This window comes from Haemorhous mexicanus, chromosome 2, assembly GCF_027477595.1.
Source record: "Haemorhous mexicanus isolate bHaeMex1 chromosome 2, bHaeMex1.pri, whole genome shotgun sequence".
NCBI classification, from domain to species: Eukaryota; Metazoa; Chordata; class Aves; order Passeriformes; family Fringillidae; genus Haemorhous; species Haemorhous mexicanus.
In genome coordinates, this window is record NC_082342.1 from 60448693 (window position 1) to 60464827 (window position 16135).

General features: G+C 37.6%; 1 protein-coding gene across 4 annotated transcripts in view; it reads left to right on the plus strand.

Annotated features, from left to right (window-relative positions):
- TSC22D1 (TSC22 domain family member 1) overlaps nt 1-16135 on the plus strand; it is a 90682-nt gene that overhangs the window by 25238 nt on the left and 49309 nt on the right. Inside the window, exons 2-3 of one of the 4 annotated variants that reach the window (XR_009485388.1) lie at nt 12208-12465; nt 13434-15555. The exons of 2 other annotated variants lie outside the window; for them this stretch is intronic. The gene's annotated coding sequence lies outside the window, so the exon portion shown is untranslated. Of the gene's footprint in view, nt 1-12207; nt 12466-13433; nt 15556-16135 lie in introns of those variants that run through there. One more of the 4 variants, XR_009485389.1, reaches the window with a different exon arrangement.

Consider the following 16135-nt stretch of genomic DNA (forward strand, 5'->3'; position numbering starts at 1 on the left):
AAGATTAAAGGAAAGGTGATGTGGTGAATTCACTGTAGTATTTTGTCTCTCTTAAGCCCATGGTTGTGGCACTGTTTATTATCCTTATTTGGTTTATTCTAATATAGTATACAATTGTAAGTTTAACTTAAAAGTAGCAAGTTTTAGGAAGTGAAAAAACTTGTGTTTTGTACAACACAAATCATAAAAATAATATTTGCCATCATTATATAAAACTATGTGTTATGATGGTGAGCATACATTTTTAATGAATTTAATTTACTACCCTGTAGTTTGAGAGAGAGAACATCTAACTTTCTTTCAAGTTTCTGGAAGCACCATGAAAAAACTTACTGTTTCTTCTGCAGTCTATAACTAGTGCTTGCCTGTTTTACCCTTTGTTTGGTTATAGCCGTATCATGTCCCCTTTTCTGGCTCCTACAGTCTTGGAATCTACAGTGCTATTGGCAAAGCTGCTATGAGCTCAAACTTTTGGGACTGAAAGATTTTAAATTTTGTTATGCATATTTTTGGGGAGATACCTAAGGAATGACTGTCTTGGCTTTGTTCCCATGTTTGAATTCCTTTTCACTGGTGTTTGTAGAAGGGAACAGAAACTTCAAGTAAAGAATTGCGAAGTTTGACAGAGTATAGCAGAGAATTTGCTGCTGTCTGTCAGCAGTTCCACTTTTTGTGGTGCACTGTTAACCCATTGCTTTGGCAGCAGCCTACAAGCTTCTGGACAGCTGACAACCTGTGCAGGTCCAATAGTCCTTCCAAAGGAAGCAGCAGCTGGATAGGCAGGATTGTCACACAAGGGGAGAGACATCCATTGTACTTGTTGTATGCATCTCTAATTCTCAAGGGTTTACTAGGCCTAGTACTTCAGACTTACTCTTTCTGGATATTCTAGAACTGGAAAGTTTCTGTTCATCACTTTCTCATTTCGTTTCTTCTGATCTGGTAGAGAATGTGGTATAAATGCATGACGGGAGTGAAAATAACATGCTCAGACTATCATTAGACCAGTAATTCAGAACTTGTTAGGTCTTTGTGTGGGTTTACTTTGGCCAGTGAGCAGACCAGAGTGAGTGTGTTGGAACCAAGGAAATGGGATATGCTTTTGAACCATTCTTCAGGTTTATTCCAACTATTCTTTTTCCTGTTTGCTGAATTGTGAAATAGCTTTGGTAGGTAACTTGAGGGAAAACAAAGGTGGAGGAATTGGCAGCTGCATGTGTCTCCCTAAACACCCTGTCATGAGCCTGTTGATTACCTTTTCATGAACTTCTGTGAAACTTTTTCAAAAAGCTTGGATGTTGAAAATTAAACAGGAGAGGGAGGTATCTGGAAGTGTGTCTTCCCTTTGCCAGGTTCCGTATTTTGGGGACCAATAATTTCATCATGACAACGGTAGTTTTACAAATGCTGAATGTGTTTTCCCATGGTGTGTTTTTTTAAGATACATTTATATTATGGCTGACAAACTGCTAGTGTTGCAAATGTCATCCTGAATGTGTCTTGATGAACAGGAAAGCAAGTCTAAGGATCAAGTCAGCATGAGAAACAAACCAATGATTGTAGCTTCCTAATTGAGTTAAACTACCTGACAAATCAGACTTTAAAATGTTTTCTGAGGTTGTAGACTATCTGAAAATTGTAGGAAGGCACTTCTTTAGGTACACAGCATAGGAACTGTGGAAGGCTCAGCAAAACTGACTAAAGGATTCTGTTGCCTTTCTGCTACAGTCTTAGATTGAGAATTCCCAAATTCTTCTTTTCAATTAGCCTCTTAGAGCTCAACATTAAAAAACGCTAACCTTTCTGAGAGGGTATGGCATTACCTTTCATAAATGTTTCATAAGTGTGGTTTTGCTTCTTTGGAAATACTTTGAACTTTGGTTTGTGTTAGGTGAAACAAAAATATGGTCACATGTAGTTCTATTGTACTTTTGACTTAACTATTGCATTCCTTTTTTTTTTTTTTTTTTACAGGTTTGTTTTTCTAATAAAACTGCTTGAATTATAGTTGATTCTCAATTTCATGCTGTCTGTTGGATGATACTTATTCTAGCGCAGACTAGTCTCACTTGATAATTTTCTAAAATGCATTTGTACTGGTGGTCTCAAAAGGAGAATGCTCCTGAAACCGGGGCAAGGATTCTTCACTCAAAGCCATTTGCAATTGGAGAAGACATTCAAAACATTTGTCCCAGATTTGGCTGGTGGAGGAAGAGATTTTTAAAATGTTGGGTACATAAAAACTGGGAACTTAATGTTCTTCTCTCCCAATATGAGCAATTAAAACAAGTGTGGGAAAGAACAATTATATCTATTGCAAAATATTCTTGACAGGGCCTGATTTCTTCAAGTACTTGATTGCCAGCTCTGGTAAGTGCTAACGTGTTCATTGATCATCCAAAAAAAATTTCATGTGGAAATTCAGAATTAAAAATACATGAAAATTATGAGCTATAAATTCAACTGATCAGGCTCTTGAAATACAACACAAATAGATGTGTACTGATTGGAAATTTTCAAGACTGAAAGCTGTGTTCCTGAGAATCCCCCTGCTTTGCTTGTTTAAACCTTGATAGTCCGATTTTTCAAGTAAATTCTTGGGCCTCTGTTAGGAAAGTTTTGGTTGCATGGTACCTGTGATGCTTTTTAAATTTTTTTGCACAGTGATGCCAGATGTTTTTACACTATCCTTCATTCTGCCTAAAGTAGTAAAAAATTATGTAGTAAAAGCAGTAGCAGGGAAGTAATAGCAAAAAATGTTTTGCCAGCTTTGTGTTAATTAGAAGGATAGATTTTAATGTTAGCTCTCTTGTTGAGCATAGCAGTCTCTTCTATGAATAAATATTCTCACCAGTAGATACTGTTTTGTGATATTAGAATGGTTCTTAAATATTTGGCAAATAAGATGGCATTTAGCAACTTGCATTGGAACAGTGTTTAAAAACCAGATAAAAACCATATAGACTTGCATCAGATCATGAAAAATTTGTACTTAAAAATAGCATGGCTGATGCAGTAGTCAGGATAATGTTGAAGCCTAAGTATTATACCCCAACACTGACTCTAGTCTTGCCAGTGGCTTCATAAATGAATAAAGTTAATGCTTCAGGAGCATTGAATTCAGTGGAGTTCAATCCAGTCAGTGGTTCTGCTACAGGGTTAATGTAGGATGTAGGAACCAGCCTTGAAAGATTTTATTTTCAAGTATGTTTGCCCCCCTGGGTATTTTTGTTTAATATTTGAGAAAGAAACAAAAAGATCTGTGAGTACCGGAGTTCAAAAAAAAGTGTGTGCATGACTTTCAGGGGTTTCTGTCAAAGGTCTCGTTGACTGTGGCACTGCATTTACCCTTTTTCTATTGCCATGCTGCTCTTCACTTTGCTCCCAGTATTTCAGTTCTTCTCATACCTCTTTCCCATGTTCCCCATTGGTTTTATGTATTTTGGCTTGCTGACTGTCTGAAAAGAAACCCTGGCTGGGCTGTTGCTGCTCTTTCCACTTGGGGTGTACTGCCTGGGTAGCTGGTGGTTGTCCATCAGAATGAGTAATATTGGGGATGCCTCTTTATGTTCTTCACCTTGTATTGCAGAGGCAAAAATAGGGCCATACTCATCTACTTCATTGGTCCAGTCTTCTGTTCTTTGAGGTGAGGCACTGGATATAAAATTAACAGTGGCTTCAAAAGTGGTTTTGTGGGGAATGTGCAGTAGAAATACTGGATTTCTTTTGTTATTTTGGGTTTATTTGCTTTTGAAGACCCAGTAAGAATTGTGCAGTAGGCAGTAATCCTGTTGAGTATAAGAGGTGTATGTTTGCAATCTATTTAAATGAAATAACTAGAAAATTTGCAAGTCATGGAGTTACAAACCGTGTGTGTGAACTAAATAAATTTCTATTAACTTTGTTAATTTCTAAACAAAATTAATGGTTCTAACCAAACATGGAGATGAGTTAGTTGTTACACTAGCTAAGAGCCCCCTTTTCCTGTAACTTGTACGTTTCTGTGTTTAATGCTAGCTCCAATTCTGAGACAGATTGTTAAACTTGTTTGAGTCTGGCTTCCTCATAGTAACTCCAGTTCGTTCCTTTGAAATGTGTACTTTGCCTGGGCCATGGGGAGATGGATTACTGATGTCCTTGTCCATAGTATCATGTTTTTACATCAGACTAGCTTTGGTTTTGCTAGATAATCATGCTGCAATTGAATGTGTAGTGGTAGTTTGAATCTGCCTTATGATAATTGGAGAACAGGGTAATCAGATGATATTGGCTTTTCTGATTGCAAGCTTCTGCACAGACATAATTTTTTTTACGTTATTATTTAGGACACTGCTCAGAATAACTGTTTGCTCAGATGTAAGTGACGAAGAAGAGGAAAGGAAGATGTGTTAATGCATACTGGGGAATGGAGTGGAGAAAAAAGATGGATTGGTAGTCTGTAAGAAGAATGTTAACGCTCACATTTTATCTTAACTTTCCCTTTAAAATACTTAAGCTTTGTCAATGTCTTTTACCACTGTTACTAAATTGCTGTTAGATTCATAGGACCATTCAATGGTTTGTGTTGCAAGGGACCTTAAAGATAATATAGTTCCAATGCCAGTCATCTATTTGCATACTTTTTTTAAGTCTGTACTCAGTACCGTCTTGCTGCAGTTAAAGAACTCTAGATATAGTAGAGTTCAAAAATCTGTGCTATCCAGTTAATGATTCATTTCCTTAAAGGCCAAGGTTATCATGGTGAAATTATTAGCTCTTTGAGAACAGTCTGCCACATGCTTCTAACAGGTGATCGAGTGATTCCACTGGAGTTGTGGAATTATACCCTTCCCCATGTCCTCCCCTGCCCCAGTGCTCTATGTCCCAGCTTTGGAGATGGGTAGCATCTTCCAAGTAACTTTTTAAATGCAGACTATCTTTTATTGCATGTTATTGTAATGAACTGCAGTAAGTATGAAAGGAAATCATTACTTGAATGTGGTTTTGATTGGCTTGGTATTAGGCAGAAGCATTTTATTAAATGTAACAGCTCTTTCTGAGGAAACACTGACCTTATATTTGGTACAGAAATCAGAGATCAGGCAACTAATTTCATGCTAAAAGAGTCATGTCAAGCATATCCCCATTGTATGTTATTGTCAGGCTTGTTTCAAAATAAACTCTGCATGTTGTAGATATTCATCATATACAGAAATGTTTGGTAGTGATTCAAAAGGTAGTGTTGTTTTCAAGAGGGTTCCTAAGTTTTCCAACCATAATGATTCTGAGATACCGTCTTGCATGTTTGCCTGAGTGCGTGGGAAGCTCTTTTCTATCTGCCCTGGATTGTGGTTATTTTTATCAATGAAATCTCGACTCAAATGAAGGAAAGAGGGTCCTGTGAGATTCAGTGTATGGTTAAACACTCTCCAGCCCAGATCAGTCAGTGGGGTAAGTTGCTATTTTGGTACAGTTATTTATGTCTGTCTGTTTCCCTGTTCTGAATAATTTTTGTGAAGACAGTATGCCTAGCCTAGAAATCAGTGGCTTTGTATGTATTCTTTTATGTATGACTTGATACTGTTTTTTTTTTTTCTTGTATACAAGCTAAACCAAGTGCTAATATTTCAACAGATACAGAATGACAGTCAAACACTACACACTGGTATGCCTGAGAAGAGGCACTGCCAAAGTTAATTGTGTCTAGTGCAAAAGCTTGGAATTCTGGCTGATCAAAGCAGGTAGGTGTGAAGGTGCTTGCATGGAGAGAAGATAAGGGGACTCAACACAAATAGTTTTACATAAGCAGAACAAAATTATTCATTTCACATGGCCTTTACATCAGCTGACTGAAACATTTTTATAATAAAACTTGCGATGGTCTTATTCCAAGCGGTTTGGAAAAAATGACGCAATTTTAATTTAATACTGAAATGTGGGTGAATTGAGGCACTAGTCCAATAAGGAAAGTTAAGTCAGCAAATCCTCAGAAAACATTTAATTAGCTAATTAAAGACAGCATATTTTGCATGGTGGTAGCAGTACAAGACAATTTAGAATGCTTTTTTAATGTACTGTTAACACATACTAGGTAAAAATATAAGAATGTAATTCTGATCTAAAGCATCACTGGCTGCATGTGAGACTTTTTAAACTTGTATCTTGAACCTGAGAGTCAGACTGTATTACAGAGGTGTATCATGGTCTGCTTGCACATCATTTGTAAGTCATGACTAAATCAGTTAGTCTTCACTGTCAACTGCTCATGATAGACAATAATAAGCCTCTGTTGCATCACAAACCTATTAATGCTGAAGAACTAAGACAGCTTACAATAGCATTTGACATCACTTTGTGCCTGAGCAGTAACAGTTACTAGAAAACTCAGTTTTGGCTGTGGACTTCTTACTGCTTCTGAAAATGAAGAAGGGATCAAGCCCATTGCTCTGAGCGCATTCTAAATTTATTAACTCTAAGACTAAGGAAAGCCTTTGTAGAAATCAGGACTTGATACGGAAAGTAACGTAAGTGCTCAAATATGAAATACAACTTTTGAGCGCTTTCCGAAATAAAACTTTGTGAAACTGATTACTTAAAAAACCCCAGGTAATTTGTTTAGCTTTTATTTATCAGTGCGCCCATATTGCCTTTTCCTAACATTAATCTATTAAATATTTATATTGGAGTAAATATTGCATGAAAGGGGAATTTCTCTGCTGTGTTTGAATTCTTCAGAGATTGCAGACACCAGAGGGAAGTAATGAAGTGTCAAAACTTACAGAGAAAAGCCTTGAGCTGTTCTCATCTGGAAATTCAGATAGAACCTCACCCTACCACCAAAAAACCCAGAAAACCATCCCAAAGTCCCACAAAATCAAGCATCCAGTCTGATGTGGCTCTTGGAACAGCACTGAAATCAGTCCTAATATTCCTTGTATGTGGTATTTCAGCTTCCAGGTCCTACAGATAGCCAGTCTAGAAGACTCTGACCAGAGAAGTGTAGGAATTATGTGAAGATTAAAAACTTAGTAAGAGAAATGGTGCTCTAAAAAAAATTGTGTAAGAAATTTCTGTTAGCTAATTGTATGTAAATAGAATCAAATTATTTTGAGCAAGCCATATATCAAGAGCTACAAAGGAAAATACAAAACCCACTGTTAATATCAAGAAACTACAGGTTTTATTTAATTTTTTTCAAGGAATTTTAAGTTATACAGAAATGCTGTAGCCTTTATTTCTCTAGATGGCTTTCTTAAGCAGAAAGAAGCAAACAAATAGCCATCATATGATGTCTTTAAAAAGAACCCTGTTTTTTAAAAATATTGGCTCATGCACTCTGCCCAGAAACATAGAATTTCCCTAAGACTGAAAGAAGGTCTGTTTTTATGACAGAAATGTATGTTAGTGCCAATAAAGTCTGTTAATCTGATTAAAATGTGGTTTAGTTAGGCCAAAAAAGGTTTGCTTTCAACTGTACTTGGCATAAAAGCTGACAAGAAATAAAAAGCATGTTAATGAAGACTTTTAAAAATATTCTTGTAATGTAAACAGTTTTAAAAAGGAAAAATAATTATAATATTGTTTAGCGAATACCCATTTCTTTAATTGTATAAAATTGATGCTTCTATTAATGGGAATTATTTTTAAAAGGTAGTATTTTCTATAATCAACCAGTCATTCATTTTCACACCTCTGGTGTTTTCCTGTTGTTGTATATGTGCCAAGAAGTATTGGCTGTGTTTCTCGAATGTGTGGTGTTGTGATAGCTATATATAATTTTGGAATTCTGTGTCATGCTGCGTTCAGAAAAGCCAGGGCTTTTTGCCACTCCTAAACTAGGAGTTTATGGAGGGTCTCTCAGGGATTGGTACTTATGCCAGTCTTAACTAGGTATTGTCTGATGCCTTGTCTGATAATCTAGATAATGCTATGACCCTCTGGGCTTTAGTAGGCCTTTAAAGAAGTTGAGCACAAAACATTTCTGGAGAGAGGCCAAATGCTTTTAAAACACCTCCTGGAATTTAGAAAGTCAAGATTGTTGCCATTCTGTTTGTTGGCATATTTATCTTTTAATGACAGGTTGCATGATAATCTTAAAATAACACTTTGACCGAGGTTTTTGCTGCCTTTTCTATCCATCTTGGGACTCAATAACATTATCTGATGTAGTTATTATAATGTTCAATGGCTTCTGCCCTTCTCTCCAATCAAGTCTCCTCCTCCTGTTTCCACCCCTCCAAAACACCTTAAACCAGAAAGTTTTGGAAAGCTACTATTTTTTTGTAGTTTCAGTAGCTTGGAATTTAAACAGCTTATATCACTCATCAGTATCACTGATACTTAATACATGAGCCATGTTGGTGCTAATTTCCAGGAAAATGATGTTTTACTAAAATTTATTGTTCTTGTAATGTTCATTTTGAATAACAGTTCAACTGGATGCTGGTGTGTAGATCCCATGGTGGGTTTGCAGCCTGCACATATGTCTAGAGGTGTAATTAATGGCAGCAGGAGACAGCAACTGTAAGAGCTGCAAATGCTCTGCAGGGATAGTTACACCTTAGATCTAAAATAATTGCATAATGCTTTAAAATTTCATTTTGAGGGTTGGGAAGTACTAGACCTGACTGCAGGTAACTTGAATTAGGTATGGCAGTTTGTCCTGTTTTCTATGTTCTTTCACTTGGATCCTGCAGTTGTTGGAGCTGCAGTATTAGAAATATGAAAAGTATTGTTGCTTATATTGTGTACTATTAACCAAATATGGAGACTCAATTTTTTGCTTATTTTGCAGATGGTATCCTGTACAATTTACTCATAATTGTTTAAACTTTAGATTTCTTGGCTATTGAGCTCACTGATGCAGAAAAATGGAGACCACTCCTCAGTGATTCATGAATTGGCTGTGGAGTGTGCCCTATTGAGAAGGAAGAAAGCAATAAAGGGAGTTTCCCTCCAGGTGTGTTTATCAACAGTCAGGGCACTATGGAAAGACATTGCAGAGATTGCTCTCTTTGCCCAAAGAAAATGAGGGTATTGATTATAGGATTCCTTACCATCTTCCATATGCTCACAAACAGAACTGGTTCCTTCCTGACTTCATCTGTATCTGTAGATCACCAGTGTGTTTTTCTTGTGTCATCATAGCCGTAATTTCTTTCTGCTTCAGCCCAAAGGATCCCATCAGAGCCTGCCCTTGAGGTAAATCAACAAATTGCAGTACAGTGACTGAGAAGAGCTGTTGGATATTCAGCTGCTTAAGCTGATTTAGCATCCCATCTAGGTAGTACAAATCACTTCTGGTGATTGATATGAGGCAACAAAAGAACTTTTTCCAAAATTCCTATAAGAGGGATTTGGGTGCTTTGGATAGTCTTTTCTAGACTTCTTTTTTATTATTTAGAATTTCCATAAGGGCAATGGAGTATTCATTAACATTTCTCATCTCAAAATGCAGAAAGATTTAGTTGTTTCAGCCTGAAATACATATATCTGTGTAGGAATCAATCAAGCTAGGGTTTTTGATATCTAGAACACAAAAATTACCAACCTCATGAATTCTTTACAGTTCAAGACAGGTCTGTTCAAGGGAAGAATTCTGTATGAAAGGACAAAAATAAGAGTTCTTCCTTGGTTGTAAAAGGAGAGATACCGTGATCTTGATGAAAGAAAAAGAATTTAACATCAAGTCATTCCTAGCAGCTTGTTTCAGATTGATCTTCCAGAAATTGTTTAGCGGTTTCTGTGAAAACACCAATGGACAAAATCCTCAGAATGCCTTTTATTTTGCCCTTAAATTTCACTTTGGATCTTTGTGTCTTCTGATGAAGAAGAGACACGAATCAAATAAGACCAAGTACTCCTCACTGCTATGCTCCTGAAGCTGCAATAGGTGATGTCAGACTGTTTAGTGTATTGAAGGTCATCTGGAGTTTTTTCCATTGATTAGGGTCTTTTGTGTGAAGGACTATTTCTTACAGAGGCCCTAGACAGATTCCCGTTTGAAAGGACCCTGCAATAAGCTGGGTCCTGTTGCTTTGTCTGGGCTGATCTGCTCTGATGCCTTCTGTTGTTTTGAATATCTTAATACCTTCAGTTGCTGGAAAAGAATATTGGCTTAGAAAGTCAGTAGTGTTTGTAGGCTTCAATGCATCACCTGAAATGAAGCTTGCAGTACTGTGTATGGCATTTTAGTTTTGAATTATAACTAGTATTAGAGCAACTTCCAATGCCTCGAATCTCAGGAACTTATCAAATTATCTGGTTAAAAAGAACCTTCTATTCACAAGGGTGTCTTTGAGAAGAACTAATGCTTTCAACTGCTGCTGTCCTCTTATAATGTTTTTCTTAGCCGGCAGATACAGAGCAGTAGACACTTGCATTGAACACATTCTGTTTATTGTTTTTTATCATCTTTTGTTTTCTTCTGTCTCCTTTACTGGAAGAGGGGAGTACAAACATCAGCCTGGAGACATCTCTTGGCCAAGTGCGTTTATATTTGTGTTCATCACTTACTCTTTCTGAATAGGAAGAAACAAGAACATGCATGTGGGAGGAAAAGACTGAGCCTCACTCTCTAATCTTTGAAAGTTGGTCTGAAATAATGAGACAGTGTTTTGTCCAGTTGAAAGGCATAGGAATATATCTTGATCTCGAGTTGATGAAAAGTAATGAAATTACAATAAAAAAAGAACCCTATTTTTGTGAACCACTCTTTTTTAGACTACAAACTCTTGCCTTAGTTTGAGATACTGTAACCATATTCAGGAACAAAGAAGCAGAGTATCCTTCTGCATGCCCAAGCCGTTTCTCTAGAAAGAACTTGCCATTTTTCTGTTTTAATTAGAGTTTCAAGGTTTGTCCTTGATGGCTTTATCTGTCACTTGTTTAAAAAAAAAAAATGTTTCCTGTGTGCTACTCTAACTGCAAAATTGCCTGACAAAACCTTCCCCCCCCCTCTTCCCCACCCCCCCTCACAATTTTCTTGTATTATTTTGAGCACAATGAATGAAAGCTTGTAATTAAAGAACATGTGAGGTATCTAACCATATGAAGCTATTTTGTTTAGGTGTGTGCTCTAGAGGAGAGGATGAAGAAACACCACCAATTGCCCCAAAATGAATTAAGCGAAATTCTTCAAACATAATGAGTGATGTACCTTCTTGGTTAACTGTTGGATTATGCTGTACCTGATGTCTTAAGAGCAAAGAAGAGCCTGTCTGGTAAAGTGATGGTGCCTTTCCTGCCTCAGCACCATAACTGCCCCACATGCAAATGCCTGGTGCTGCTGTTGTGCAGAAGGTACTGCAGTGGATAATAACCAGTAAATCCATATGTGAGCAGCTATCCCTGTAGCTGTTGGAAGTCCAGTGACTTCTGGTTCTGTTTTGTTGTATCTGGGCTCCATGCTACTTATAAAATTTCACACGAGTCTTAACCAGCTTTCAGGATTTGTGAAAAAGAAAATTTCAGCTCTCTTACACATTACTTTTGTTTGTTGTTCGTAATTCACAACTCCTAGGGCATTTGGGTTTTCAGGAATAAAAAGAGGAGTATTTTAGAAATCCAGAAATATGATGCAGGAATTTGAGTAGGTTCTTATCTTCCACAGCAATCTTAATCTGCCTAGGTTGGATCAAAGGTTGTCACAACAGCATTAAGCTACTATTAGTGTTCAATCAGTCTGATATTGGCAAATAAAGTAGGAGACCTGAGATTGGACTAAGACCTTTACAGAGGAGTTGGGAGAGGTGTTAGGAAGTCGTTGGTGAGGGAAACATTCAGGTAAGTATGACCATTTCTTCTTAAAAGAAATTATGGGGAGATGTTCACTGCATTGCAATAGATGCCATTTTTAATTCACTTGAGAAAAAGTGAACAGAGGAGAGATTTGGATTATTTTTCCAAGAAATGAGCTCTTAAATTTCCCCCCCCCCCCCACCTACATCTACTTGTAACAAACTGAGAGAACTTTCTGGACAAAACATCTTATGGATTGATCTCATCTGTTGTTAGATGTCTTAACAGTCTTGAAAGTTCGCAGTTCAACACTTTGGGGTTGGTTTTTTTTTTGCATCAGAGCATGAAAAAACTGCATGTACTAGTACTCATCTCTTGTCATCCTCCCCTATTGCAGTGACTATGTGTATGTCTCTGTGTGGCAGAAAATGAGGGAATACAGATCATTATTCAAGAAGTTACCAACTAGCACTTTTCCTTCCCCTCCAGTCTTTCTGCCTCCCTACCCTGGAAGTATGGAGTCCCTGCCTCAGCCTACGGCTTCATTCTTTTTCCAGCTGCCCACAAAAGTAAAGAACCAGTGTGAGAGTTTGAAGAAAGAATCCGCTCAGAGGACTGAGTCTCAAGCAAAAGCTCCAGGTTGCAGACTCAGAAAGAAACTTCCTTTGGGGAAGGATCTGCTTCCAGGATTTGCTCGTCTCTTTTTCCTTGGGCAAACAGTTCTTGAAGCAAACAACAGGGTTGCAGGTAGGTAGGGCCCCTCTGAACTGCCATCCGCTGAGGTGTGAAGGATGACTTTATGCTGTTTCTCTATGCATTTTTTTTTTTTGTTGATGTTGTCTTCCACCTCTCTAAGCTGAGAGAGGGAAAGAGTGTGAACATTGTAAAGAAAAAGTGTTGGGGAGAGAGAGAGGAGAAAAATGTTCTGGGCACTTGGAAAGAATGCCTCTGTGTAAGCTTCCTGTCCGTGGGTCGTACTTGTACTTCAGTTCTGTGAAGCACTAATGACGTTCTTGGTGTGACCCTTCTCCAGACGGGAAACTAAGTCAAGAGCAGAAACTGGTGGCTGGAGCCAAGATAAGGCCAGTGATTGTGTATGGTCCATAGCCACACAGTTTTCATCTCCTCCCTGTCTCTTTACACTCTTGCTAGGTTTGAATGTGCAGTAAGGCAGAGATCATCAAATGGGTTTGAAATCTGACATGATTCCCAGCACTGAAAAAGTTTCCCCGTTCTAAACACGTAAATACTTTTCTTCCTTTAGAGGAGCCTGTGGCTGCTGGGTTTGTAAAGTCGTGTTCTTTTGTCCATGTGAAGGAAATAGACTGGAATATTCTGATTAAGGGGATATGCTGCTAACCCACATGATCAGCAATCCCTCAGGCCCAGAGAAAGGGAATCAGCTCAGGTAAATTCTGCCTTTCTCGCTTCATGCTGTGCAGAGCAACAGCCTCTTCCTTGCAAACATCAGTAGCCCACAGTCAGACCTTTCTTTTTCCAGCTATGTCATTGCTGGCACAGGAAGTTTATTCTAAATTCCTTTTTGATTTTTAGCAAAAGAAATCACTTGAAAACTGGCAATGAAATTCTGAGGAGATTTTACCAGTTCCTCTTTCGTGCTGAGTTGAAGTCATTTGGAACTATGTTACGTGCATTATTACTTTGGTGCATCTTGTGACTCTCTCTCCCTCTTCATTCCCTCCAAATTGCTTCAGGACACCTTCTAACCTTTATACTGCATCACAAGCCTTCAGCAGAAGATCTTATGTTGCTGGAAGATGACTGGGTTTGGATCTTGGCCTTCCCTAAGCAGGATCTCCTGGCAAAAAAATGGGATTGGGAAAGAAATGCCTCCTTTTTCCATCACACAGAACCACCCTAGAAATGGCGGCCTAGGCAGAAAATTACTTGTAATGCATTGTTCTTTAGGAAATGTGTTTGGCCTCCCATGGTCCTTTTGTTACAATGTCATACAGATATCCTTTATAAAATCTAAACCTGGCATCTTCCTATCTGAAGATCAAGTCAATAAATCCAAGATTAAGAGTTTACAGGTCTAGTAATGTGGTCGGGTCTTGCTGTCCCTTGCATAGGAGATGCCACGTGAATCTGTGAAACAGGGTTCTGCTGTGGTTCCGACTGTTATATTTGTAAAGCCTTTTCTACTTATATTAAAATTATTAGAAATAATAAAGGTTCTTGTGAAAATGGTATTTAGACTTCTACCTTGAAGGGTTTACTTTAAAAATAAATTTGAGCCAAAATGTCACAATGGGTGATTGGGAAGTAGTGTATCTTTTGAGGTTTCCTGTGGCTTTGTGTCACAAAAAAAAGTGTGTTGGAACTGCTGAGAGCTATAAAAGTGGAAATCTTAGATTTTTCTTTAAGAGTGAGAAGTTGTTTGTTAGAAAGCAGAAAGCTTTTAATCGTTCCCCCTAAGGGATTCTGTAGTCAAACTTAATTAAATGTCTTCTAAGATCTCAAATAAAAACCTTCTGTTTGGCAGTAGCAAACAGCACACACAGGCCTGTGCACTTGTGTTGTTGTCACTATAGGAAATTAGTTTCAAAGAATGGGGCTTAGTTCTAATGTTCAGATTAGGAAAGGGGAAAGTTTTGTTCTGAAGCTGAATGTGAGAATAGGAGGCAGGAGGGTGTACCAGACCCTCTGGCATTAGGTGAAGAGCACTTTCGTATTTTCTGTTTTCTGCTTCTGGCAGTTGAAGTAAACTAGCCAGATGCTTATACTTGAATCCAATTAATTTCTTAAATCAGTTGCCACAAAAACATTGTTTTTTAACTAATGCCTTGATCTTTTGTTAAATTCACCAGCCTATTTAAATTATTCAATAGTTTTAACATAGCCCTGAGGCTACTGCTTCATGGCAGTTGTCACTTCTTACTATTCTGGAATGCACTGCAGTCCTAGTACATTCTAAAAATAATTGTTCAGATGGTGCTGTTTAAGTACATACTTATGTAGTGAGCCATTTTCACTGGACTTTCTGAAATTGGCTTTCTGTTGGATGGCTTTTTAATATCTTATTTTGCTGTGATTATCAAACTTGTTTGTCTTGGTGCTTCTGTGGTTATTGAGTAAAGTGCTGAATTTATAACCTGGTATTTTTAGAGAACTGATAGTCACATGCCTGTGTTAAACTATGCAAGCACAGTAACACTTGTTAACTTTGAAGTTTAAAATGAAATCAGTTTAATGTATCAAATTCCATCCTATTATAATATGTGGAAATATGTATGTGATGAACTTAAAATTTAGTAGTTGCTACAGATACAGACATGAATTGTGTACTGAACAAAAGTAATCTAGACATTAATAGCTGAAGATCTGTGGGTCTCAGAAATGAATTCTAACATCTGTGACTAGAGTTTTGTGCCAGCAGTGCTTTTACTTGAAAATACCTGTTTTTCAAATTTCTAGTCCATTTAAGGTCTGATATCCTTTGTGCCTTAATAGGTATACTTACACTTGCCTCAGCCACAGGTTTTGCTCATTTTGTTCTGTAGTAGGTAAATTTAGGACTGTCAAATACTTAGGAAACAGGCACTGAGAACTGTTTGTGTTACTGTCTCAGTTCTTAAAATGGCTTTACTCCTCCCCATCACAATTAAGAAACAAAACCACCAAAACAAAAGCAAAAACCAAACAAAAAAGCCTGTTGCAATTCTACAGTTGATATTTTGATATTTGTCTATCACCACAGCGTTAGCATGTTTGTCATGCTCTGAGTTTTACACTTGGAATCCTGGGTTCTTGATACATCCTTAGAACAATAACTCATGCCTTTGTGTTACTAAATAATAAAGATACCTGAAACCATTTTCTTCTTGTTTATATTGTACTTGCCATAAGTGTATGTATCGAGTGACTCCTCTGACAACTCCGGAATGCCAGGAAATGTGGAAAAACTTTATGATTTCAGAGATTTTTAATGCCTGGTACAGAATTTTGAATAACAGGCCTAATTTTCCTCTTTCTAATCTCTTTAAGATTTCTTTGATCATTTGAGCTACCTAACTCACTTCACTTGATCCTTTGTCTTCTTTACCAGATACCAGCTCCTCCTAATTGTTTCATAGCCAGTTAATAAAATCCTGGCTTTTGACACTGTTTTGCCTGTCCCAGAAGAGCTGTCTTGTTTAACTTGAAAGTTTTGCTTTCTCCTTTTCACCTTATGTCTACCCTTAGTGGCTTATGCTGCAGCTCTTTCTCTATTACAGGATGCTTTGAGGAAATACCCTGTAAAGTTCAGGAAATTTGGGGGAAATTCTTGCTGATGTTGCTACTTCAGCCAGAGCTAAACTTGTCATTTGTGTGAGAGATGCTTCGTCAGTTTAGTTTCAGGAAGGGAGATGTATCAAAAAATGTTAATTTTCTGGCTTACAAAAAAATTTCGATT